The sequence below is a fragment of the Gymnogyps californianus genome, chromosome 7, assembly GCF_018139145.2.
Source record: "Gymnogyps californianus isolate 813 chromosome 7, ASM1813914v2, whole genome shotgun sequence".
Lineage (NCBI taxonomy): Eukaryota > Metazoa > Chordata > Aves > Accipitriformes > Cathartidae > Gymnogyps > Gymnogyps californianus.
In genome coordinates, this window is record NC_059477.1 from 1,166,015 (window position 1) to 1,191,780 (window position 25,766).

At 44.2% G+C, this 25,766-nt stretch overlaps 1 protein-coding gene across 2 annotated transcripts in view; it reads left to right on the forward strand.

Annotated features, from left to right (window-relative positions):
• The window catches only part of HDAC4 (histone deacetylase 4), a 262,138-nt gene that overhangs the window by 211 nt on the left and 236,161 nt on the right, over positions 1-25,766 (forward strand). The window lies entirely within an intron of this gene.

The window sequence follows — 25,766 nt, forward strand, 5'->3', positions numbered from 1 at the left end:
GGCGCGCGGCTGTTTTCCCTCTCTGCTCCGACCGTGAAGCGCGGAGGGTTCCGGAGGGGGAGGTGATGGGCAGCTCCCGGCGCCAATCGGATTCGTCCGGGCGGCAGTGGCGGGTGGATTTGAGCCGCTCGGCGGCTCCTGCCGCGCGCTGATTGGGCGGCGCGCTCGGCGGGGCGGGGCCGCCGCGCGCCATCACTCGGCATGGGCGTAGCGGCGTGGTGGGTGGGCCGGGGAGGGGAGGGGAGGGGGGGGGGAGAGAGGCGTGACGGGCAGCGCTCTCGCCCATTCAGCGCGTCGCGCCTCCCCGCCGCTCGCGTTTTTGTGAATGAGGCGGGTGGGGCCGGCGTTGCCGCAAGCCCCGCCCCCTCCCTCCCTGGCCCCGCCCTGCCCCTCCCCTCCCGGGCGGCCGCGGCTCCTCCTTCCCCCCCCCTCCCTCCCTCCCTCTCCCTCTCCCCCCCCCCCCCCCCCCCCCCCCCCCCCGGCGAGCAGCGCCGCCGCTGCCGCCGCCTCGGTGCTGCGCGGGGCTCGGCGGGGAGCGATGCGGGCAGCGGTGAGTGCCGCGGGCGGCGGCCGGGCCGGGCCGAGGCGAAGGCGCGGGCTGTGGCGAGGGCGTGGGCCCGGGGGCGGCGGGGCGCGGGCGCTGGCCGGTGCGGCGGGGCAGGCGCGGCGGCCCTGCGGCGGGGGAGACGCCCGCGGCGGGGCCCTGCGGCGCCGAGCGGGCCGCGGCCCGGGGTCGGTTCTTTCTCCCCCCCCCCCCCCTTCCCCGCCCCGGGAATAACGTGGGACTTGGGGAAAGTTTCTGTCGGGGCCGGCTCCGCCCGCGGCCCCGCCGTAACGCGCCGGGCCCGGGGCTGCCTGACGGGGCAGCGGCTCCCGGGCTGGGCCAAGGAGATCGCCCCGACTCCCGCGGCACCAACCCCCTCAGAAAAAAAAAAAAAAAAAAAAAAAGAGAAAGAAAAGAAAAATCATTTAAAATGGCTTTTTTTTTGTAACTAGGAGGAGAAAACAAGGGGTATTCTCCTCAGCGTCACCGCGCTTTTTGGAAGTCCTGAGGTAATGTTGGGCTGCAAGGGAAAATGACAGGTCCAAGCCGAGGCAGGGCTCCGTCCTCAGCCACGGGCTGCGGCTTCTCCCCCCGCAAAAATACGCATTTTTTGGGGAGCTGGTGGTGAATAAAGTGCGTGTGCCGCTCCGAAATGTAAAGTGTTGTTTTGTGCGAGCATAAATTAAGCAAAAAAAAAAAAAAAAAAAAAAAAGAGATTATAATGCGCTCGGAGGAGCGCGAAGGGAGGTGTTGCTGAGCAGTTGTGTGTGGGTTTTGCTGCAGGAATTTATCAGGAAAGATGCTGTGCAAGCCCTCGGCTCCTTAAATGTTATCTTTCGAGTGTTTGTGGGGTGGCGAAGGCAGCATGACATCTTAAGCAAGCGAATGTATTTACATAATTGTTTGACATTATAGCTCGGTGCAGCGTACCATTTAAAGGGAAGTAAACCTGCCCTTTATTCAAAACACTTGCGTAATTGTTTTGTGCACGCATTTCATGATAGTGGAAGGGGTTTTTTTGGTGGTTTTTTTTTTGGTGGTTGTTTGCTTGTCAATAGCCTGCTTTGGAAGATTTGCATAAATTAGGCTTGTCACCGCAACCGCTTGTTTTCTGGCCATAAGAGCGGATTTCATGTTACAGGCTTGCCTGATATTCCAGTCTGGATTACAGGTCTAAAAATCTTCCTGAGACGTGGGATCTGTGTTGGAAAGGTGTGGGTGGATTCAGGATGTGAAAAATGGCTTGTAAATCTGGGATGGGGCGTGCAGCTCGGGGTGGTGGAGCGGGGTATAGGCGCTCTCCGGTGTTCTCCATTTCCTCTCAACAGGGTTATCCAGGCAGCTTTTTTTTTCGTGCTTGTTTCCAGCAGTTGTATTCTGTTGTCTTCATAATGCTAATTTGAGACTGAAGAGATGGAGCAAGTATTATTTTGGCCCTCCGCGCTACAGTGAATTTCACCGTTGGGTGAATAAGCTCCTTGCCAATGCATTTTGATTTACTGGTATTATGCACTGTCAATAAGTGGGACTTGCGCTGTATTCGCTGCTGTCAGAGTGCTTTCGGTTGTTGCCAAAAGCTACCTGGAGTTAATTATCTGAATTGGACTTTTTTTTAACGGCAACATTTTTAAAAGCTAAGGAGCTCTGAAGTTTATGTAATAATCTGGTTCTTGGCAAGGTTTCTTTTTTTTTTTTTTTTCGTAATGCGGTCTGTCGCGGCACTGATTTTTAATCGTTTCTGATATTTCCACCACCGCTGTATGGAGTTTTCAGCCTAAAAGCTGCCGTTGTCGCTCCGCAGCCTCTCTGAAAGAGTTAAGAGGGCATTGAATTAAGAAAGCTCAGCTGCTTGTATACAAATATACAGCAATTACAAGGCAACAAAGTTATTGCAGAATCCTACTGTAACCATGGCAACATGTTCACTCAATTACATTTGGAAATGTAAAATGCCACCCAGTTAGAAAGAGTAAGTTTTAGCGACTGCAGGTTTTCTGTCTAAAGCGAAATGTGTAAGACACGGCTTTCCAGGATTATATGCTTTTCTTCATATTGGGATGGCATGTTTTAGCATGTGCATCTGACAGAGTTCCGTTGCTGATATTAAGCTGTGCCCTTGGTTGTCTGAACTTAGGGCGGGGAAAAAAGCAAGCCCAAAATCTTTAAATCTTTAAAATTTAACTTAGCCATCCTGTAATTTCTTTGGTTTTGCTTCGGGACTTGGCTTTAGAAAGCGGACAGATTAGAAAATGCACGAAATGCATTTTGAAAATTACCTCGGAATACCAGAGGAATTTGTCATTTACGTAATGGGATGGAGGCATGAAAAAAAAGCATACGTATGGCGTGAAAGCTTTTATTCCTTCGGGAGGAAACGTTTGTTGAGCAGTCTGTGTTCGTGTAGCGCGATCTCCAACAGACTGTCCTAAAGTAGAAGAAAACTGGCAGGTGCGAGCTACCGAACTTGTGGTCAGCACCAAGAGAACGCAGTGAAGAAGTTCTCGAGAAGCCCGGGGAGCGTCCGTCAGCCCCAGGTTAGGAGATAGCACGTTGAGTACACCAAGGTCCTGATGTGCGATGCAGGTGAACTCGTCAGTGGAAGTTAGTTTCATTTACTGCTGGCCTTTTGATGGTGACTTACGAGCAAAAAGAATAAAACAGAAAAAGTAGTTTCTTGCATATGTTAATCTTTGTGTTGGTCAAGATGCAACTTTGCGCTTTGCTGTGCTCATGTTTTACAGGCAGCGTCCCATTAATGCAGAAAAGGGAAAAACAAAATGCACTTAAAACGAGGTGGTTTTTTTTTTTTCAACTAGGAGCGATGTGTTTACAGACACCTAAAGATTGATGAACTTCTTCAGAAGTTACCTAGTAACAGGAGCTGATAAGAGATATTTAGGTGGATGCAGATTGCAGTGGGTTGTCTTGAAGAAATGCATTTTGCCCAGATCTTCAGGGGCCTGAACTCCAGGCTGCCTCCCGAACCCTTGGAGTATCTGGATTGGAAGAGGTTTGCAGGTCCCACGGACCTGTGTTAGATTATGGATGGTTTTGGAAGGAAGCTCTGTCCAGCCTGTCAGGTCTTTCTGCTTTCACCATGAGCAGGTAGCTTGCCTGCCTTGTGGTTTGCACACTCCTCGAGAGCAGCAGCTTGAGCAAGGGTGACTTTCTGCTCCCATGGTGAGCGCTCGTTTTTCTCTTCGCCTTCTACCGTGGGCAGAGGTGGAAGCACAGGAGCTGCCTGTTTACAGGCTGCTGAAACGGTGAAGCTGATCTCAGTCTTCAACTTTAAATCCCACGTTGAACTGCAAGGATGAGGAATAGGACTTGTTAAAAATAAAGATTAAAATTGAGCAGGAGTCCATGGTTTTAGATTAGATTGCCCTCTTAATCTCTCTTTGAAATGGCTTTGTGCTTTCCGGGGAATAGACTTTTTTAAAGCCATCCTGAGGTGTATCTGTGATTCAGAAACTTGGTGCAATGCCTGAAACTTGCCCTCTAGGATCATTTGTAGGTTTCAAATCTGAGGAAGCTGTAGACTTTCTATACATGAACGTGCCCAAACACATTTAAGACAAAGCGTTGAGACAAAAACTTGCCACCAAATACACAGTATGTGATAGGATCAAATATTCTAGGCCAAATTTCTTTCATCTTCCAGAGCTGAGAATAGGCAAGAACTTTTAAAATGGTTTGCTCACAAATGTGCTTATCAAATAACTTGAACTAAAAGGAGTTAGTATGTTGAGTGTCTCTTAAAACTTACTGTGCAGCCTCACCTTAAGGAGGGCAAACTGACAATGTAGTGTGGGGCGTTTATGTTCTTAATCAGCTGAATATTGTGCATGCTCCACTGAAAGACTACTGTCTTCATTTTTGGCACTTCTGGATTGCTTGAAGCATTCCTTTAATGCTTGTATGCCATGCTGTACCTTTGTAAGGTCACAGTAACTAGTTGTCCTCGTGTTTTCTCAAGGATGGCATGCATCTGTCTGGGTTAAGTGGCGTAAGTGTGTGCTAACGTGGTGCTCTCTTCAGGGTTTGAAAACCCGAATGCTCGCTGCCCAGCTGTACCAACTTAATCTTGGGGTTAAAACAGTACTTTGGTGTCCTCTTCCAGTTAAAGAAGTGATTGTATTACACTCCTTGGCATTGTATGTATTTGTATTTACTGGAAATAAATACTCCTTGGCATTGTGCGTGTGTGTGTATGTATATATATGTATAATATAAAACCCCAAGCCCTTGGGACCATATTTTTACTTCTCTTGCGTCTATGGTTGAGTACACACAGTAGCATTACCAGAATAGTTTATTTGCTGAGTAGTATCTGTTGCTAGCCTGTTCCAAATGGCAAAGGTTGTCACAAACCACAAAGAAATATTAATTGAACATGTTATTTGGACACTGGTAACGACATTCATTAAATATTTGCCGAGTATTCTGGACTCTTCTTGCTGGCTTCTTTGGTGGTGTCATCTTCTACTTCATTGCTCCTCCAGTTCACCTTTAGCTTGTTTCCAGTTATCCCATTGCTTTTCTGTAATCTTTTTCAATCCTGCTACCTAGTCTACAAGGCCATTGGGTTTCAATTTTACCAAACTCCTGCTGGAATTCTTTGAGTTTGTGCTTTTGTAAAAGCGTGTTTTACTGGACAGAGGAGCTGACGGGATGTGTCTTGTCACTGAATTAAAAATTGCTTTTCAGTTTTGAGCCCAATTCCCTAACGGATAGCTTCTGTTTTCAATTTACCTTTGCTTCCAGGTTGGTTCCATCCATTCCAAAAGCAATGAAAGGAACTTGGTTCTCCTCAGCTTGTGTGCTGATCTCAGAGGTCTTGCTGATCTCGGGGCGGGAGGGGGGGAATCATGAAAATACGTGGGTTTGTCTCAAATTGTTTAAGATGAGAAACAGCAGAAACGCTAAAGCTGTCTGCTTTAATATTTAGAAATGTGGCAATATTGTTACCTAGTAAAAGGGGTAAATAGTCTGCTAAAGAATTAAAGTAAAAGCTGTGTGTGGTGGGGGAGGAAATGCATCTTAGCATTTCGATTTGATTTAGATTGGCTCTTAATATATATCGTCTCTGTATCGAGTCCTTGGATGAGGGAACTCCTCAGGCCGCTCTAGTAATTAATGCCACTTGCATTTTGATAGTGTTACGCAGAAAACTGAAGTGGGCCAGGTTTACTTTATCCTGCAGTGGACCATGTTGATAAGGCAATATATAACAGATGATTCATGAAGCGATGCTTGTCATTGCCAGGACTGCTTGAATAGCAAGCAGATTTTGGGCAATGCTTCTTCACCAGAAAGACTTGGGCAGTTTAAACTGAGAGAAGAGACAAATGTGCACTGTATTTCTGGCTATCTTAAAGGAGCTGCCTTACAAAATTTAGAAGACGTTGGGGGGGAGAGGAAATGGGTAAAATAAGGGGGGTAGAGAAGCAGGAAAGCACACAGAGGTTGCATAATGATGTTGAAAAAGGGAACAATTAGGAAAAGACTGTAAAATCTCTTGGAAAGCTTCTGTGGTTTTCCCTTTGCAAGGAATTACAGCTTGGCCTTCCTCTATAAAAATTTGGGCCTTTTTCTCATGGCATTCATTACTAGACACATCTTGATCAACTTCATTTTTTTTTTTTTCCCCTTCATGTTTTCCTATTGGATATTACCTCAGAAAAGTTTGATTAAAATCTGCTTCAAACTGCCGTCTGCTAGCGCAGAGGAATGTGTGCTGACTTGTGGTCATGGACCCACTGAGCCATCTGCCCCCATCAAATGCTTGAACCTTTGTTCCTCATACAAGAAGTCTTTTAAAACCAAAAAGTTGCAATTTGAAAATTGGATCGTAAGCTAATAAGAAACCTCTTTCTAGTTTGATCAAGATTAGATTTTGTTAATTGTTTGCATTTGTGTGTTTGTTTTTTTTTTTACCCTAAGTGTCCTCCGAGACAGCCATTTAGTTTGGTTGAGGACCAGAAAGGAGCCAGAGAGATGTCGGGAGGAGCTGGAGGCTGAAGGCGATGTGCGCAGCTAATGTGGCTTATCCAAGGTCTGAGGAAGGAAGAGCTCCTTTCTTTGGGGCATCCTTACGGTAGTTTGGACAAATCCCTAGGATGTGCCAAAGCGTTGCTCTGGCAGCATGTTGCCCACGAGGTGATGATGTCTGGGAAAACGTTCCGCAAGTTTTTCAGTTCTCCGTGTTGCAGATGTGACTTGCTGAAATGGCAAATTGAAGACCCTGCCTTGGGTACAGTCTGGCTGTCGTGTCTGGGTTTGCTGTGTTCACTCTCTTGTTTTCTTTCAAGTTTGATCTCCCGTAGACCTTTCCTGGATGTGCGTATCTGTACGTTTTATAACAAGCCGGTAAGCTGTTGGATGAAGAATTGTATTGTAACGGTTTTGGTTTTTGCAATCAGAGGATAAAATAACATATAAGAGATTAACATCTCAGATTGAGTGCTAGCAGTGTAGCAATGTATTGTTTTAAATGATCTTTTTAAGCGTGTCACTGTCTCATTCTGGTGAACGCTGACATCCAATTGAACTTAACTCCATTTATCTTTTATGAGTAGTGAAGAATTTTGATATTTCACACATAGGAAATAATTCACTTTATTAATTTTTCTGAAGAACTGGTGCTTTAATGAGGTGTCTGTCAGTAAGACTTAATTACTGTTAAATTCGGTGAACATTAGTATACTGTGACTCGTTCTATGTAGAATCAAATTTCATTTGTCAAACGCACATGATAGCATTAGTTTGCTGATATAATTTGCGTTAACTTAAATTTGAGAAATAGCAGTATATTCGTAACTGGCCTGTCACTAGCACTGGTGTGCAAGATTTTGCAGGGTGTTGTACTTGCCTGAACTGGCGCTGCTTTGTCCTCTCTGCGTGAGGATACTGGTAGGAAGGTCTGGCATCACAGCTGCGTCCGCACTGATGTCTTTGAGCGTTTCATGTTGAATAAGCAGTTATTCAAATTTGCTCGTCGGGATTAATGGTAGACGAGCACATTATGCTGTTCCCCTTTCCCCTCATGTCTTCCAAGTTGTCTTCCCATTTGAATTTTCATTTTACTTCAGTAAAAACCTGTAGCTTTCACATTATCTAGTCAGTTAACATACTTCTACTGTGTTGCATTTTCCTAATATGCTAAAATAGCTTACGTTGCGTTTGCTCAGTAGGAAAATGTCCAAGTTAGTTCTGGTGTTGTGTTGACAAAACTTTCTGTCTTGTGTGCATCGCCCTGAGAAAAGGATCCAAAATGTAAGCCTGAAACAATGAGTTAATTCTGTTGTATGCTGTTCCCAACAAGTATTCAGAAAGGGAGTGTTGTTCAAAGTATTAGGAAAGTTACATTTTTCCCCATGGGAGCTACAGTTATCTGGTTTTTGTTAGTGTTTGTTCCGGATTCTGTTAAAATCCCGAATACAGGTAGTTCTTGCAGTGAGCAAAAAAAATGGCCTGCCTTCTTGCTGCGGGTTCATATAAAACGTAGAGCAGTGAGATTTGCTTTTCTGCTCAAATAATGTGCACGGAAGTGAAGTGTTAAGTCAAGAAAAGTTGCATTAGTAACACCTTTAAAACGATGAGGATTCTGAAAAATGGAATAGTCTGTGAGTTTCAACCTTGAGGGCTTGGTAGCTCAGGGCGGTGAGAAGGGAAAAGTCTCCACTCTGGAAACACAGCGGCAGCGGGGCAGGTATTTGTGAACGCTGGCTAATTTGGAAGGAGGTGGGATGAGATGGAAGATGGGCGATTGGCCTTGACTTTGAATGCAGTGGCTCGAAGTGCAGACAAGTAAGGATGTAAAGATTGTTTAATTCCCAAGGACCAGCGGAAAGGGAAGACCTGTGGTGCAGACTGTCAGGCAAGAGGGGTCCTAGAAGGAGAATTTGTAGGTAAATCTGAGCTTCCCTGCAGGCTGGATTACATTTTAGAGCACTGCATAGGTGGAACTCATTTCTTCAAACAAAAAAAAAGAGTTGCTTCTCCAGCCAGCATAGACTTTAAAAATAAAATAAAAGAAAATTGCTGTACCCAGTGCTTTGGTTGAGTCAGGAGGGGACTTCTCCAAGTCATGGTGTGAACAAGGCAGCAGGACTGTAACACAGAGGTTGGCCTCTTGCAGCACAGCAGGATGAGCACCCTGCTGGGAAGCCTGGCTTGTTTCTTTAGGCTGTTTGGGGAAGAAGGGACCGCAGGCATCTTTCTGGACTATCTCAGAAGATAGCGGGTCGTGTTTCTTGTGGAGGTCTTGTTGGAGGGGATGAACGATGGCACCTTTTATAAAACTGGAGAGGGCAAGAAAGCAGTAAGGTGCAGTTTCCTGCTGCCTTGTGCCACCTTCCCAAGGAGGTGATGCAGTTTCTGAGCGTGGTTTGTGCTGCTGTAGCGTCTTCAGGGGCAGTGAAAGAGATAGCTCCCTACGATGCTAGCAGCATCTTTGTTGGGTTGGCGCTAAGCACAGCCCTTTCTTGCTCCATGTGCAAAGCAGAAAGCCTGGTCTGTTGCTGCTGTTTTCTGCTGTTAGTCAACAAACCAACCCCTGGATTTCTGTAAACCTCACCTTTGCTGTAGGTGGTGATTGCTGTCACAAATTAACTGACGTTCTTCAAGTTTAGTTCTGTTGCTGCCGCTCTCACTCAGCGGCAGTGTGATAAAGCAAGGCCCAGATGTGTTTGGTAGCGAGTATGCTCAAAACTTTGTCTTGTCTTCATTCTGTGATGAAGAGGAAGGGAAAGCAAGATGAAGAGGCCACACGCAGCCAGGTATGTTTGAATCTAGTGTTAGATATCCTGCTGAGTAACCGATCCTTCCAGTGGACTGGAACAGAAATTGGCTACCGTGATCTGCATTTGCATTTCAGTTTTTCCTCACTTACTTGATGTAAATGAGCCTCCTAAAATAGATTGTTTTCCATATGGATTCTGTTATGCACTTCTCCTACTCAAGACTGATCTTCTGTTTGAATCTAACGGCAATGCTTTCGTTGGGAGAAAATTTCATTTACTTATTTATTTCCCCCAACTCTTACCTGCTGTCAGATCCCGGCGGAGGCTGAAGGATGCATTTGAGTGAGGACTGCCTCTCACAGGATTTTTAGCCTGGGAGCATGATCAAAGGAGGAGGGAGAGGACTAGAAGTGAACAGCAGGGTGTTTATTCTGATTGCACGTGATGGGTATCGGATGCTTCGCTGGGAGCTGCGCTCGCCTATCTTTCTATTGGGCTTTTCTTCATCCCTGTACAGAAGTCAGTGCTATGCACTGCACTGAAGACAGGACGCTGCCTCGTCGGCTCCCTGTGCCTTGAACGGAGCATTTGATGATGGGCTTAATCATAATTGTGAATGAAATCTTAGCATTAGGAAAAAAAATTCTTGCTTGAAGCTCTGCAAAAACTGCGAACTTGTGACAGAGAATGGTAATCTGAGTTTTTATATTCTGCATTATGCTAGGTTTGATAATGTATAAGAGCTAGATACTTCTGGATCAGTATACAAAAAGGCTTATGTTGATGTACGTATTGGTGTGATCTCAGGGCAAAGTGTAGCTCTGTTATTGACTACAGTATACCTTGAAGAAGATGGCCTTGTGAGCTGAAATCTCGTTCATGAGCACGTACTGTGAATCGTTGAAAATAGAAAAGACTTCCACTATGCAGTTTTATGACCAATCCATGCTGGTTTTGGGTGGATTTACACAGATTACATGGTCTTGTTCACCTCTGTGGCTGTATGTGGGTATCTTTTGCTGATGTTTCCTGTACTAGGTTATGCTTTGTAAACAGAAGTGGGTGGTGGTCGTACCTGATGAATCTGATTCTTGTGTCTGGTTCGTGGCACTGCAAGTGTAAAGATAGCTGGTGTTCTGTTGGGGGGCGGGGGGGGGATCAAATCCTTCTCAGTGCAGAAAGCTTGCACACACGTGAAAAAAACAAAGCACGATCCATTCTTTCGATGGAGAGGTGACTGGTATGAATCCCTTTTGGGCAATATTGGGCTGATCTTTGTGAGCTGGCTGGTAACCTGGGGGCAGTGGTGTGGGGCAGTTGGGAGAGCGTTGCAGTGAGTGCCCAGGGGTTGACAGTGGTCCTGGATGGCAGACATGTAGCTAGTACCAATTTTCTATGACTGTCAGACTAAAGTGTCCTTACATCAGTTACTGACAGTATTAGAAATCTCAGCTGAATTCAGTTTGGCACTGCAAGTGTGCTGCTTCTGGTCTTTGCTATAAAAACGCTGGTCTAAAAATAAACTGACGTACAGGGATGCTGAAAGCAGGGGAGCAAATGAAGAACGTGTGCACAGAACATAAGGCAGAGCGCTTGACTGGTTGCGGAGATGGTATCACGGAGTAATGCTGACCACGGCATGAGTGAGGGCAAGGCAGGAAAGTTTTGCGCACGGTAATAATTCCGTTGTAAGAGGAGAAGGAGGTAAGAAAGCTGAGACTCTGAGATAGACATCGACCTCTTCCGTAAGCCTACTGGTGTCTGGACTGCCACACTTCAAAGGGTATGTGCCATAAAAGCCCAAATAGCAATTGGGTGAGGAATATTACACTCCAGATATGAAATCCTGCAGTGTAACAGCTAAACCAGGCTGTCCTTGTGCAGGTCCTGTTAGAAATTGGAGTTAGCGCTGCAGAGACAGTATTAAAAAAAATTGCATTCATGTTTAATTGGGTATTTACCTCATTTAAAATGGCAGAAAACCCAAGCAACTTGAGACACGGCTGTCTAATGCTAGAAATGAGAGCATCATCTTTGCACGGGGCTTATCACCCCTCCTCGTGAGAAGGATATCCAGTTATTGTATACTTTCCATTCCTAGGTCTTCCCAAGTGCCATTATGAATGACATTCCCCACATTCTTTCCTTTGCTGGAAGGAGCTGATCAAGCCAGGAGGTTGGGAGGCACACTGGAAGCTGAGAGATAGCCTAACGAACTAGAGCCTGAGCCTTCTCTTCCCTCTTCCGAGGGCACTCCCAGTGTGATACCCTCCCCAATCCGAGGAGTTTAGTATGGACAGCTGATTCTCCTTGCTGCCTTTTTGCCCCAGTAAGAAAAATCTTCAGTGTCTACATTCACTAGAGCAGCTTTCAAGAGGAGCAAGTTAGGCTATATTTAAATAAAAGAAAAAAAAAAAAAGGCAGCATATTCTTGGCAATAATTTAGACTTTTGCTGTAAACTGTCTACATTCCCTGGGGGATGAGGTCTCCTTTTGTGAAAATCTGTTCTGGATTCAGTATGTTTGACAATTTCTCTGTATGACTACCTTCAGTTTTTCGTTTTGGTGGTGTAAATGAGCAGACTAATGTGTGTGCTTCTAAGTACTCAGATTGTTTGATTTTTTTTTTTTTTTTTTTTTTTAAATCAAAATAACCTCTTAAGTATACTGGGGACTGATGAGGCTTGCATTCCTAGTATTGCAACACAAGGTGTTCTCTGTTCTAGACTGTAAATATTTATCTCTTGTCAACGCAGAGCAGTTACTATTGGGAACTGATCTGGCATGCAAAAAGGTTTTCCTTAAGGAATTTGTTTCCTTTTATTTACAGTGTTATCGTATATTTAAATTCCAGGGCCTCAGTGTATAGCTCTGAGGCTCATTCTTAACACTGGCAACGAAAATCTAACTTATCACAGCCTCTGAATACGGATAAGTGAATTCTGAGCATATGCTGTAGCCAACCAACAAGTGTGGGTGTGAAATTCAAGCAAACATAGGAAAAGGTACTTATGTTTTCCTGCAGCTACAGGAGGACTACTAAATGAGAAAGACTGCAAGCCGTGTCACCGAGTGCTTTCTGGGCAGTAGGGAATTAGCTTCCAGTGCAGTGCTTGGGGTGGCTGGGATGGAAAGAGCACGTATTGAGCACAGGCGTTTCACGGTCTGGCATTTTGCAGTCGCTTGACTCTTCCCCTCCTCTTCGTGTGGCTTTTCTCTCCTAGAGCAGGCCCTCACGAACCCTTTCTGTGTCTCCGTTTAGCCTCCCTGCCAGCAAACGTGCTTTGTCGTAACCTTTCTTCAGGAGCTTCAGTGCTGTGAGGTTTGCTGAGCGATCTCTTGTTAAATTGCTATCTGTTATGTTTACCACAGATATGGAGAGATCTAGAGATGGTTTCCTGCAAGTGGTAATAACTGAATCCTCACTGCTGGCTACAGGTCCTGCTTTTGGAGAGTTGTAGGTTGCTTTAATCTCTCTGCCGTGGCTTACATTTCTGGGTGAATTGTTTCTGTTGTATTGTGCCATATGTGGGAGGCTTATTCAGCCTGGAAAGGTCTGATTTTTTTTTTTCTTTTTACATCTTCCTAGCTTTTGTACATACTTATTTTTTGATATGGGTGATTGCTGAAGTTCTCCGTGCTTGTTAGGTAGCTGACTTCCCCGTGTACTTCGTCTCAGAAGAGCAGCCAAGGGCTGTCAAGCAGGTGTCCTAGTCGGAGTACTTTTTTGCCTCCTTAAGGAAACAGGCTCAGTGAATGCAATAAGTTACTGAAGCTGAGTTCAGTCCCTGCCGTAGTAGGGAAGAGCTACTTTTGCTCTCGCTTAAATGTGCGAAACGCATGTCTCAGGCTATGTCCAACACTGGCCTTTGAGCTTGTCTCTCTGATTCAGAGGTGGTAGGCAGATAAAATGAAGTTAAATAAAAAGAAATGCTTTCTTTGGCTCTGGGGTTTTCATATGTATATATTTATTTCACATATATATATTTCATATATATATATATAAAGAAATCATTTGTCTATTTCATATTTTTATATATATATTTCTGCTTGGTGTGTCTCTCAAAACTTCAAGGACAACAGATGGATGTCCAAGTATTACTTTTTTGAAACAGCTCTCCCGAGTTTATCATCTGCTATCAAGTCACGTAAACTTTAGTTCTTGCTCTGTAATATCTGTCTTCAGGGATGCACGGTCAATACAGCCTTTATTTTCTCCTCTCTCTGAAATCTTGTGTGAAATTTGCTGTTTGTGGCTTCGGGGCAGCAAGCTCTTCCCTGGTTTGTGGAAGGGTTTGTAACTGGTAATTGATGCAGCTTTGTCAGGGTGGTTTACAGCTTTATGTAGAGTCTTTTTTGTAGTACTTCCAAATTAGAGTACTAAAAAGTAAATGTCCAAAGCTGTTCGTAAATACTGTGATATTCAAAGTGGAGACTTTTTTTTTAGTAGAAACCTTTGTTCAATATTTCCTTGAATGAGAAGTAAAGCTGTCTTGGTCAAAGGGAACTGTGCTGCATAGTTCCGTGCTGGACTTGTCTCTCTTGCTTTAATGCAACGTATTTTAGCAGAATTGAAGTTGTTTTTGAATGTTACTGGCTTCTTGCACTCTTGGTAGAAATGGCTGCCTGTTAGCATGTTTACTGGCTTCTGTGCATCTAGATATGTTAGTAGCCTCTGCTCCTTTTCGCTTGATCTTATCTCCCCATTCCATTTCAGGAAAAAATTCCTACAATCTCCTTCCCCCCGCCCCAGCCTTGGAGTGTGCTTTGAATGCAGAGTGTTTTGAGGTAACAGGGAGTCGTGTTTGCTTTGCAGTGGCTGCGTACTGTTGCTTGAATTTAAAACTGGTGCTGAAATGTAAATTTTCAGAGACGACTAAAATCCAGAGGAGTTATTTGTCTTTTGTAGTGCACGGTAGCTAGCTTTGCATTTTCACTGACTTCCTACCGAAAGGGACCGCAGTGTTAGCTAGCGGTGGTTGCTAGCGTTGGCTATCAGGCCATTTTTTTTCCTCTGGCATAATGTAACTTATTAATCATTATGTTCACGGTAACACAAGATGCATCCAGATTAACATTTAAAAACAACAAACCCAAAGATTTTGAAAGTATCTTGTATTCCTTCCTGTTCATTTATTTTAGAGTATTCCAAGTCGCAGGTGATAAAGCAAAAAGGAGATTCTGCGCAGCAGAGCTGATGTGGCTAATGGCAGCTCGTCCTGAAAGCTGAGCAATTCCTCCTGGTGTGGTAGCTGAAAGGTTTCAGGAGGATGTGTAGAAGCATGCAAAGGTGCAAAATCCCCAAACCCAGAAGAGTGAATAAAAGACCCTGAAGTTTGGGCTATGGTGTTTTAAAAATGGAGAGAGAAGGCTGAAGAGGGATAAAACCGGGTGTAAATTACTTTGCTTGATTCCTACCCTGAAAGAAGAATGTCTTACAGGGAAGAATATTGTGTCTATGCTGTTTAGTGTGTAAAGCCATAAACGGCAGTATAAATTTTAATCTAGATCATGGAAAGTTAACAGAATGTGAATCCTTGCGTATCTAAGCTAGGGCTCTGAGGCTTCCTTGAGGGTACTGAGTTGAAGTCTGTGTTTTCAACTGGCGACTGATGGCGTTTTAAAACCTGCCTTAAAAAAACCCCATGGCAGATATTGTATCAGTCCTTGAAATATGTCCCGTTTTTTGTGGCTTTACAATCCAGTTTTCTTATTTCCAGGAACAATTCCGATTTGTCTTGCTGTGTTTGTGTTGTGCAAACAGACAAAATGGGCTATGTAAAATGTGATGTAAATCATAAAGTAAATGGAGCTCTTCCTTCACTCTTGAGTTAAATAACAGGCCTTGTGTTGGAAGCAACACCTGGTAAGTAAACTCTCGAAAGTTTGATGGCCTCTGTCTCTCTAAAGGTAACCTGCGAGTACTTCTTTAAAGGGTTTTGTCCTTTTTTGCTTTGATGGTGTTGTAAAACAAATAAATAAATAAAAACCAAGTCCAACCCCCCTCAAGTATGAGTAATGTCAGTTGTTCCTTCCTTGCTTTTCTTGCTTGTCAGCTGCAAGCTTGAAATATTTGACCAAAGATTCTAGTTTTTATTAAAGGGTGATGTTGGTCATCAAAAATTTAGCCCTACTTAGAGGGCTACAACACAGGAATTTTCTTTTTTTCTGGCGATTGAGTTAATTTTCTATTCTGGCCATGTTTGTGGCTCAAGAGTGTGACTTGTAATTTAAAAATGGAGCAAGTGGAAAACCTGGAACCCTTGTGAATATAAAGGCATACATTCATTTTAGCTTCCCATGGGGATTGCTGCCCGTTTGGTTACCAGAAGTCTTATGCTTGAAGTCTCTGCAGCTTTAGCAGATAAGCCAGGGATCGAGTAGTGTGCCCAGGACTGCCCTGCGTCCCGAAGGGTGATCCCGTGTGCTTCAGGCACGACCTGTGAGCGGCAGGACGGTCCCTGGGGAGCGGGCTGTGCTGCCCGCTGTGCGTTCCCTGCCTGATAAACCTCACCCTGAAAGCAGCGTGTTTGAGCGAAGGTGGTTCCCTGGATTTTTCCAAAAGGAAAAAGATCACTGCAAACTAACGCGTTACATATAATTTAAAGAAAATCTAGCTACCGTTTAAAGTTCTTTACATGGCAAAAATAACTGTTGACTTAGCTTTTAGTACTCCATCAGTTATCTGAATTTCAGTGTTTGACTGCCAGCTCTGTCGTGCTGTTACAGGTGTATGTCAGCATCGCTTTTCATATGCTCACGATGAGAGGAGAAAAGGTTTTCCCAACAAATAAATGAAAAAAAAAAGTTATATTGCACTTTAAAGACAACGTTGTGTTTTTTTTCTGTTTGATGCAGTATCCTTTACGCTCACATGTAAAATTTGGGATTAGGTGATGCCCTGGTTAAGATCCTTTGAGTAAGAAGATACGCAAATACATAGTGCACTACAGTTAGACACTGTAACACATTTTTATCGGCTGTAGGAAAAGAGAGGCATGTTAAAAGAAGAAATGGAAGAGTGACACCACAAGTTCGTTAGGACTGGGGTCTGGATCACTGCGTTGCTGTGGGAAGTGCAGTGTTTTGGTAACAGTATTAGCATTCAGTGTAAGACAGAAGTAGTAAAACATACAAAAATGTAAACTTTGGATCCCATCATGCTAGCTTTTGTGGGTGAGGGCGTGCTGTTGTCTGATGAGCTGGGCAATAGCCAGCGTCGAGGGTGCTTACATGAGGTCTGCACGCTTTCCGGCAGTGTGATTTTTGGGAAGCACAGCCCTGTTTCTGTGGGGCAGGCTCGTGGGAGACGGAGTTTAGGAGCGAAAGGGGATGTGTGTATGAATGGTGGTAGCTGGCGGTCGGTTCCTGTCGCTGGTGTAATAAGGCTGCATTAATAGGTGTTTTTTGTAGGGGCTGTGTGTCATTCTGGATTTAGAAAATGGCATCGGATTGTTCTCAAACGAAATAGCTTTTTGAAGGTTACCAATGAGTGTTTAAGCCACTTAACTGGGGCGTGAAAAAATGTAATAAAGAACTGAGCTAAGTGATTCTTCCCAGAGTGTGGCTGGACGAGGCTTGGTGAGCAGGCATGGGTGCGTAGAGGGACCCTTCTGTCTGGAAGGGAGGTGAGCTTCTGTGCTGGATACGGGGAGATGGAGGTGGTGGAGCAGGGCTGAGATCTTCAAGGGGTGAGCCAGTCCAGCCTCTGAAACAGTGGCAGAGTCCAGGGGGAAGTTTGCATCATGCTATATGAATCTTAACTGATTTTAGTCTGCGCTGTTAGCATGATAACACTTGTTGGTTTTTTGTTTGTTTTTTCTTCTTTTTTCCCCTGTGCAAAAAGACCCTGGGTATCTGTGTTGCAGATTAAAATGCACAAACCGTTGCAGTATCTCTCTTTCTGTGTCACTATTTTGCAGCGAACAGCAGAGGGCTAAATGTCCGCTTGAAAATGATGCAAATTGTTTGTGGAGACCTTGAGGCGTGTTTCTTTCCAAGAGCATGACAAAGGTCAGAACTTAAAAAGCACGGTGGTGGTAGGTGGGAATGGCAGCGCGGTTAACATCGTGCAGTGAGCACGGAGTATTTGAGAACATGCGTAATTAAGTTTCTGGTTAAACTTAATGCTGGTTAAAACTAGCATTGCAATGTAGTCAGTTCCAAAAGAAACTTGGGGAAATGTTTTACTAGACAAAAGAATTGCACGAGTTATGTGACAGGGTTGCTTTGGTGTTCAGACTAAATTATTTTCTCTTGGTAATCAGATAGCATTCAATTAAAAAAAAAAAACCAAACCCAAACTAGACTAACCTTAAACAATGTTTGTTCTTTAAAAAAAAGTCAATATTCGTTTTCCAAGTTAATGAAGTAATTAACAGTGATTGATGACACATGTACTCAGCTATTTTATGCTGGTAGACCAGATGGGTTAGGCACAGCTAGTGACCAGTAATTTTGATTCTTTGTCAGAAGGAACAAGGAGTTCAGATGTGGGCTGTAACAGCTGAGGTACATGAATAGAAAAGGTAGATGTTTTTCTCTCTGCCTTTCCCTACCTATATATGAGGATTTGAAAAACAACCCTAGGTAAAGAATTGTGGGTTGTTCATATTTAGCAGTTGAGAAAGCTGAGCTAGAGTGAAAATGTTGTTGGCAAGCTGAAGGTTTTCAGTTGTTTCCCAAAACTAATTACATGAAGATGTCGGTATCCTTTTTTTGGCTATATCAAGCTGTTTTGAAAGAGAAAGGAAGATTGTGCGTGTGTGCACAATCAGGTGAAGAAAATAAGACTCGGTTTGAAAGCCGCATGATTGACCGGGTCTACAGAAAAATGGTGGCTGGATCTGTGAACTTTCTATCGTGATTCGATTTCTTTCCCCCTTGGTGTCTGCTATGCTGGCAGCATGGAGGGAGAGGATTTGGTGGATATCTTCAGGTACAGCGCACTGAAGACGGGTGTTAGCAAAGTAGAGAGATCTCAGGGCTGCTGAAATGCTTTAGTGGGACTTTAGTATAGTGATACAATGGTAAGTTCTAAAATGTTGGGATACATTACAAGTTGCTGAAACTTTAATGTGCACGAATTAGGGGGGATCTTAATATGTTGTCGAAGTGTTGTGTTTAGGTCACGGGCATCGATAGGAAGCTTCAGCTCTTCCGGAGTTTGCATGGGAATGCTTCAGTCAGTGAGATGAGCTTGCTGGCTGCTGGTCACACAAACTCTTCCTGGCACTGAAAATGTTGTTAGGAGGATTTTGGTTAAAAAGAATATACCATTTCTTATCACATCTCAGTCAAGTATTTAAAAGGAGTTTTGATTTTTGTGCTTCAGAATTATTGTAGCTGGGGTTATCTACAAGGAAGGAATGAAGAGATGGACGTTGTCCATAAACTCACAGTATTCAATTAGCTGAAAGTAGTGCTTGACAGAAGGTATCTGATTTGAACTCTTTCAAATGCAGAAATACTAGGATGGAGGAAAAACATGGGATGGGGGAAGAAGAGAGCTTCAGAAAAAACCAAGACGGTAGATTTTTATAGGTAACTCTGCCCAGTTTGTACCGACTCCTCCAAGGCTTCAGTAGCAGCTGGAACAGGCTCCCGAGGCAGACTTTTATCCTTTCTCCCTCCCACGCGGATCCATCTGTGAGACTGCTTGTTCTTGCTGCTCTTGCTGAGAAACTGGATCGAGCTCAGAAGCATCCTGCTCTTTCAGACCCTCTGCCAGAGTCTTGCTAGTCAAGGAGGGCTCTGTAATCCTGCAAATCTACATATTCCCAGGTTTTAAACGCAGTCAGTTGCATTTCTGAATCTGCAGCTCTTCTACGAGCTGTGTTCCTGCTTGACTTTAAAAAATTTTTCCAAGCTGTTGACCGCTTTAAATTGGAGCTCCCACAGCGTGAACATGAGGTGGTATTTCCAGATTTGCTCGGGTTCCTAAAGATGATCTTTTGTTCAGAGTCTTGGATTACGCATCGGAGCATTTAGGTCCACTTGTCATCCACTTAGTTGTTCCCAAAGCCTTGTTTTTTTGCTTCTATGTGTGTTTGAGATACCTGCAATGCTGCTTCGACAGCAATAGTTGTCGAGGTCTAAAAATAGAGGAGATGTCAGCAGATCCCCTCGTCAACTACCCGGTAGTATTGGTATTGGTGTGAAATCTGTGGAAGTAGAAATAATGTTAATACTCTTGTGTACTCCTAGCAATGAAGAAGGGCCACAAAAACTTTTGGGGTTTCACGGTGTCCGCCAGAAGATCTAAGGTTTTTCTTTTTAGGACGTGGAGGCACCGCACCTTCAGCTTTCAAAGCAGCTGTAACTGTTGATCAAGGTGGTGATTTGCAAAAGTGTCTATAGATGGTACCATGAGGGATTTTGTAGCCCTTGGTTTAAAGCTTAGTGAGGAAAACTTGCAGACTTCTGGTAGGGGCAAGCTCTAATAGTGGCAGGTATGTGTTAATCTAACATTGAAATGAGTGAAGAGGTCTTCACTTCTTGAAATATCGGTGTCCCCTGTGTTTTCAGTTTGGGCTAGTGTCTCAGCGTTTGGATTTACACGACTAAAGTGCCAGGGCTGGCACCAGAGATCAGTTTGAGCAGCTGACTTTACTTTGAAACACAACTGAAAAGAGCCTGGGAAAGGCAGCCTTACTTAAGGAATCTGCATGCTGTGGACATCAGTAGTGGAGTGTTTCTTGACAATAAGAAGCAAAGGGGTATGAAACTGTAGAAAGTTTCCATTTTTCTTGATTATTTTTATTGAGAATTTCTGTTACACATAATTAGATTAATTATTTCTATATAGGTTTGCTACCCTTGAGTAGCTGTGGATTAGTTCCACATTAGTGTTAATAAAGTAGCTCACAATTAGTTAATAGTGTCTTGCCATTTATGGCTGTTGTTCATTTTGTTTGCTTTTAATGTCTGATGGTGACTTCAGTGCATATATAGCACTGCTTATATTGCAAAAGCTTGCTTAACGAGCCACTGCCTGAAATAATAGCAGGATTGCTCCAAAGGCAACTACCAGGGACTGCCTAGCAAAGTATTATAGCCTTCCCTGAAGGAACTGCGTAAATACAGAGTAGGTATTGGTTATTCTTGAAGTCTTAATGCACATATACTGTAATTTAACACTTAGGACAAATGTGGTTAGAGATTGAATCTCTTTCTGAACATTATACCATACAAAACCTGTCACAAAGTTAAAATCTTTAGTGTGAGCATATAAGCAATAAATCTTCACAGCGTGTATTTGAAAGTGGAAGTTTAAGGGAGAGGCGGAAACACAGTATTTGTTCTACTCTAGGCTGTCATGTGAGAACAGCACTTGTAATGGCTGGCATTGAAATGTCAGCATTTGCTAAACAAATGTACTGTGTTTTAATTCCTTGAAGTACTGGGTAATGCTTCTGTATTTCTTAGATGGTTAGGACATTTGAATCATTGTGTTGAGCTTTTGATCTTAAAGGTAGGTACCTCTGGTTTTGCTACTGCAAGATAAGCATATGGAAACAACGAGTTTAGCGAAGATGGGATGCCCTGGTAATAAGGGCTAACTGGTCAGTCTGGATCTGTACTAACTGTGGCACGTATGTACCTAGTATACTATGGGTGAGAAGCTATTTGTAACAGCTGTATTAGGCTGGGTTTTCTGTTCAATTATTACACAGTTCTAACTGTAATGAAGGCTTCAGCTGCTCAAACTGATTTTGCTCTCTGTTCTTCTTCCATGTGGATACCCAAGTGCCATGTAGATGCTTCCACTTGCCACCTCACTTGGGTATTTTCTTTAACTTAATGAATGCAGGTGTACTCACCACTTGTGTGGAAACTAATTAAGAGTTTGGTATGCAATTTCAGTGCAATATAGAAAGTTATAAGGAGTAAACTTTATATTTTGCAAGATGGGACTGTCACGTCAGTGTAGGACAAAGCAGAGTTGAGTTGATTTGGTGACTGTAGGTTGGTGCGTAGGTGGGCTTTTGTCTCTACAGGTACGTGATTGCCATGTTGTCCAGCAGCACCCAAGATGGTGTACCTTGGGAGGCGTTTCACAACAGGACATGCACGTGGTGACACTTCTCTGAAACGCTCTCCTGTGGGCCCGTGACTTGTCTCACGGGTTTCCTGGCCTTGTGCAGAAGCACTTAGTGTTTGTCCTCTTTTCTAAGAACTTTGTCCGTTTGCTTTTGGAATTCAGGAAAACTTTGGCTTTTTCCAGCACCCCGAGTCACAGTTTCTTAGTGCGGCTAAGAAGGAGCATGTAATGCTCTATGCTTCGGCTTGCCACCCGAAGTATCTTTTCTGATACCTTCCCTCCCTTCTGTGTCCACCCAACCTCTCTCCGAGAACAAGAATGGGAAAAATTTCTTGCTCTGAAAGAGATAGATGGAAAACAGAGTGATTGGTGACTTCTCTGTATTAATCATGATTCTGCATCACTGTAATATCCTTAAATCATCTCTGTCTGGGCTGAAGACTTACAATCTGCCTCACCTGTATGAGAAATTTGTACCACACTTCTGATCCTTCCCCCCCTTTTGAAACTCCTATACTGTGTACTTGGAAATGGAGGGGGACTATCCAGATTTGTACAAAATATTCATGATTTTGGAGGAAGTGGCCTAATACAGCAGCAAATTTGGTGTTCTATTTTTATTTTCTATTACTGTCATAGTATTCTAGTTGCTCTTCTGTCCACAGCTGAGCATTAAGCTGATGGTATATTTTACAGCGCAGCCTGTTACTCATGCAGTATGTGTTTAGAGAGAGAAATACTGTCTTCAGAGACTTAAAACTCTTTGAGAGGATGTCTGATGATGTTTGAGGCTTGCAAATATATTTTCTGGGGGAGGTCTGTTTTGAGTATCACTGAAACTGTAGAAAAATCAGCACTTCTGGAAGTGGGCAACGCTTGTGAAACTTGGTCTCCTGGGTCAGATTCAGTAAAGCTGTATCCTGCTTGAGAAGCAGGAGGTGAAGTGGTGTTGTCGAAGGGTTGTGTGGGTCCTCAGGACTACCACCACTGTTTTTGTCACCTTGCAAAGTGGTGGCTCTGGAGACATGGTCCCTAGAGAGAAGAATCAGCCCAGGAGATGGTTTCACACTGCCTCTGCTCTAAGTAAAGCTGCGGTGAATAATTTTATGGTCACAGGAAATTATTATTGTTTTCAAACAGCTATATGCCTCTTCCTTGTCCTCTCCTCCTTTCATATATAGATCCTATATTGGCAGTATTTTATAAACAACCCCTGAAAAGCAAAGGCAGCTTTTCTTTTTTTTTTCCTTTGGGTAAAGTTTGGAATCTATTGTCAAGGGAGAGATTTAATCAATAAGCTCCAACAGAGGCACTGCCTCTTATTAGGTTTGTGAGTCTGTGCAAAGCATGTGCATGCTGCAGCGTCGTGTTGTTCGCAGGCTGCACGTTACGAGTAGGAATCCAAGCAAGCATGAAGATGATGTTGTCGTCATCTTACGTGGAGCGTGTGGGATTAAACTTAATACTGTTTGCCTGTTAATGCAGAAAGGAACCTAATACCTTGGTAGATTGGGGGGCGAGGGGGGCGGCAATCTTGTTATTGATATTTAATCTGCAGTGTCAGGCAGAAGGATCGGTGATGATGTTTTTTGGAAGATGGGTGTTTCCATGGCCTTTGGAGGCCAAACCCTGTGGTGTTAGAGCACTGCTAAAGAAGTGCCAGGATGCTGAAGGCGTTCTCCTAGCATCCTTTCTGCTGTTGTCTTCACAGAGCTGGCTTCCTTGTCCTGCTAAAAGGCAGTGTCTTCTGCAAAGCTTTTGACATTCAGGGGTCTGAAAGGCAGAGCAGCTTTCTCTGGACCTAGAAATAAACTTCAAAGCACGGCGGTCTGGATAATATGCGTATGACTTACACCATGTTTTGATGCATTGAGTCAGCAGGCAGTTAAGTTTTGTGTAACTGAGGTTTTCAAGTGATCTTGTCAGCTGGCTGTAGCGTTGCCATCTGGGGGTGTTGATGGTATGTGTCTGAGAGGGCCTGCAGATGAAGCGAGGTCATCGATAGCTAGGTATCCTGAAGCAACCGGACTGACTTGGCTTAAAACAATCTTGAAACTTCACCCTTAGGCCAAGATTTTTATCTTGGCTGAAGCACTGTAGCAATTTAAGCTCTGAAAAATAGAGCTTTGTAAATAAAGCTCTATCATAACTTTAATTACTGGTTACTGCACATCTGTACTTGTGACTAGTAGAGAGGCCCATCTGGAATGGGCTGAGGAGAGGAAGGTGAATATTCATACTGTCAAAACATTTGTATGGCTGAACTGTAAGATTCCTGTTACTTATTATTTAAAAAAAAAAAAAAAGCTTCCAGTAGCTGCAGAATGTATGGAAACAGGCTTGGAAAACTGTTGGATTACTTACATTTCCTAGTTCACATGCAATTCTGTCTCTTAATGGTTGGCTAGATGCCCAGTGGGGAAAAAGTGGTCTTGGAGAGAGTGTGGAAGGAATAGTGTAGAACTGAGTTGTGGAGCTGTGTCATGTGTGTGGTTTTGGGGGGCAAGCCTGGTCATGCAGTTGGAGAGGAAAAAGGTGAGAGACTTTCTGTTTTAGAGAGCTGTTAAACACTTTGGTGTTTAGAGCCATATGCTTTCTCGCTATCCACATTATTCCTGCGTATAGGTGGTTTGTTGCCACGTGTGATGACCCAGCCTGTTGTTGAATTCGCCACTGTTTTCTTTGCAGCTTTTGGAAGAAGCAGTTGAAGTCTCATGAAAGTATTTTAAGCAGACGCATCCCTTCCTTGACATAAATGATGAAAGGTCGGCCTGCTGTACTGCTGAGGACCGAGCATGTTGTGTGATGTACTTGCTGGTAGGAGATGAGTAAGAGAAGAGCTAAAATGACCAATAGTGCCTTTAATCTAGCGAAGGTGTATAGTAAGGGATGGTGGTTTGGTGAGGCACCAAAAGAAGTGAGAAACAAGGGGCTTCTGCTGAGGCTGCAGCCCCTCAGTCTGTCCCTTACTGTATGGTGACTGCAGATACGGAGGCTCGTTATCAGCTGGTGACCAAGGAGATGACGGCACACTCGGGCCGTGGCTACCTTCTGAACCAAGGATGTGATGAGGATACAGCTGCAGATGCACCAGCCTGCATGGTTTTAGGGAGCGTGTGCTCTCAGGCATACCCTAGTTAGAAGCAAGCTGAAATAAATAGGCATTAATTTGCAATTTGTGCTCCTATTCCAGAGTTTTTTAAAAATCCAGCAGGGACCAGACTCTGAACAATTCTCCTGCAAGGCAGAGAGCTTGATCATACCAGTCCTGTTTCCTACACCTGCTTAAATAAGAGTGTGTGTTTTACACACCTGCTTGTTTTAGCTTACAGTTCTGCTCGGTCTTTCTGCCCTGTGGTCTGAAATGTGCAGTGCCATCCACCGTCTTGTGTGCGGATGCTCTTCGGCCGCCCTTTGCTCTGTGCCGAGGGAAGGACTCCATGTGAAATGCCAAAGCCGGCACGGTCAGTATGCCACTGCTTGTTGTCTGCCAAGAAAATTCACCTAGCCGGCAGGCAATCCTGGGGCTCGCTCAGAGACAGCAGGCAGGCTAAGCGAAATGCTCCTGTGGCAGCAGTCGTCCATCTCTTTTCTTTTTGGTTTTGTTTTTTTTGTTTTGTTTTTTTGTTTCCTGCATGCTGGAGCCCAGTGAGTCTGACGTGAGCACGCGTGCAGCGAAGCCTGCTGTGCCCGTGATCCCGCTCCCCAGCCTCCCCCAAAAAGGAAGGTGAGCGACCTGTCTGGCCAAAATAGTTGGTTATGAAGTTACTCATGAGAGGATTGTGCTGCTATAAACAAACACGTACTCATCCCCATCATGTGCGGCGTGTGTCTGGGTTAGTAGTGGGCAGGCTGCCTAAGCAGCTCATCCCGGCCATGACCCGGTCCTTGCCCGTGCCTGGAGAGCTCGCGAGGAGCGTGCCTCCGGACGATGCGTGGGGTGGACTTGCCGTTCTTACAGCCGAGATGTGCAGGCCAGAGGTGATCGCCCTTGTCCTGGAAGGCAGTGGAGTAGAAGTAAAACAAGCTCTGGGTTGTTTTGGTTTTTTTTTTCTTAATGAGAGAATTTGCTTGGAAAACCCTATAGACCTCCAAATACCCTAGGCATAGGGGTAGACAGCATTTTGCTTCTCCTAATTTGAGAATTGTTTTTGTGAGAGAGTGGCAAAATGACAAACTTACGTAAGGGTTGTTGCAGATAGGGGCCCGACAACAACTCTTGACCGCTTTGGAAATGTCTCATTGGACTGCATTGAGATCCATGCGAGTGATAACTGAAAGTAAGATTTTGGTGGTGAAATAAGTTGGGAAATGATTGCTGCCTGTATTCTAGGAAGGTCTGTTTTGCTTATGCTTTACTCGGTCTTCTAAAAGAAATGTAGGAAACATTTTAAAAAAAGAAAAAAGTATAGGTGAGCTGAATCTGTAGCTTGTC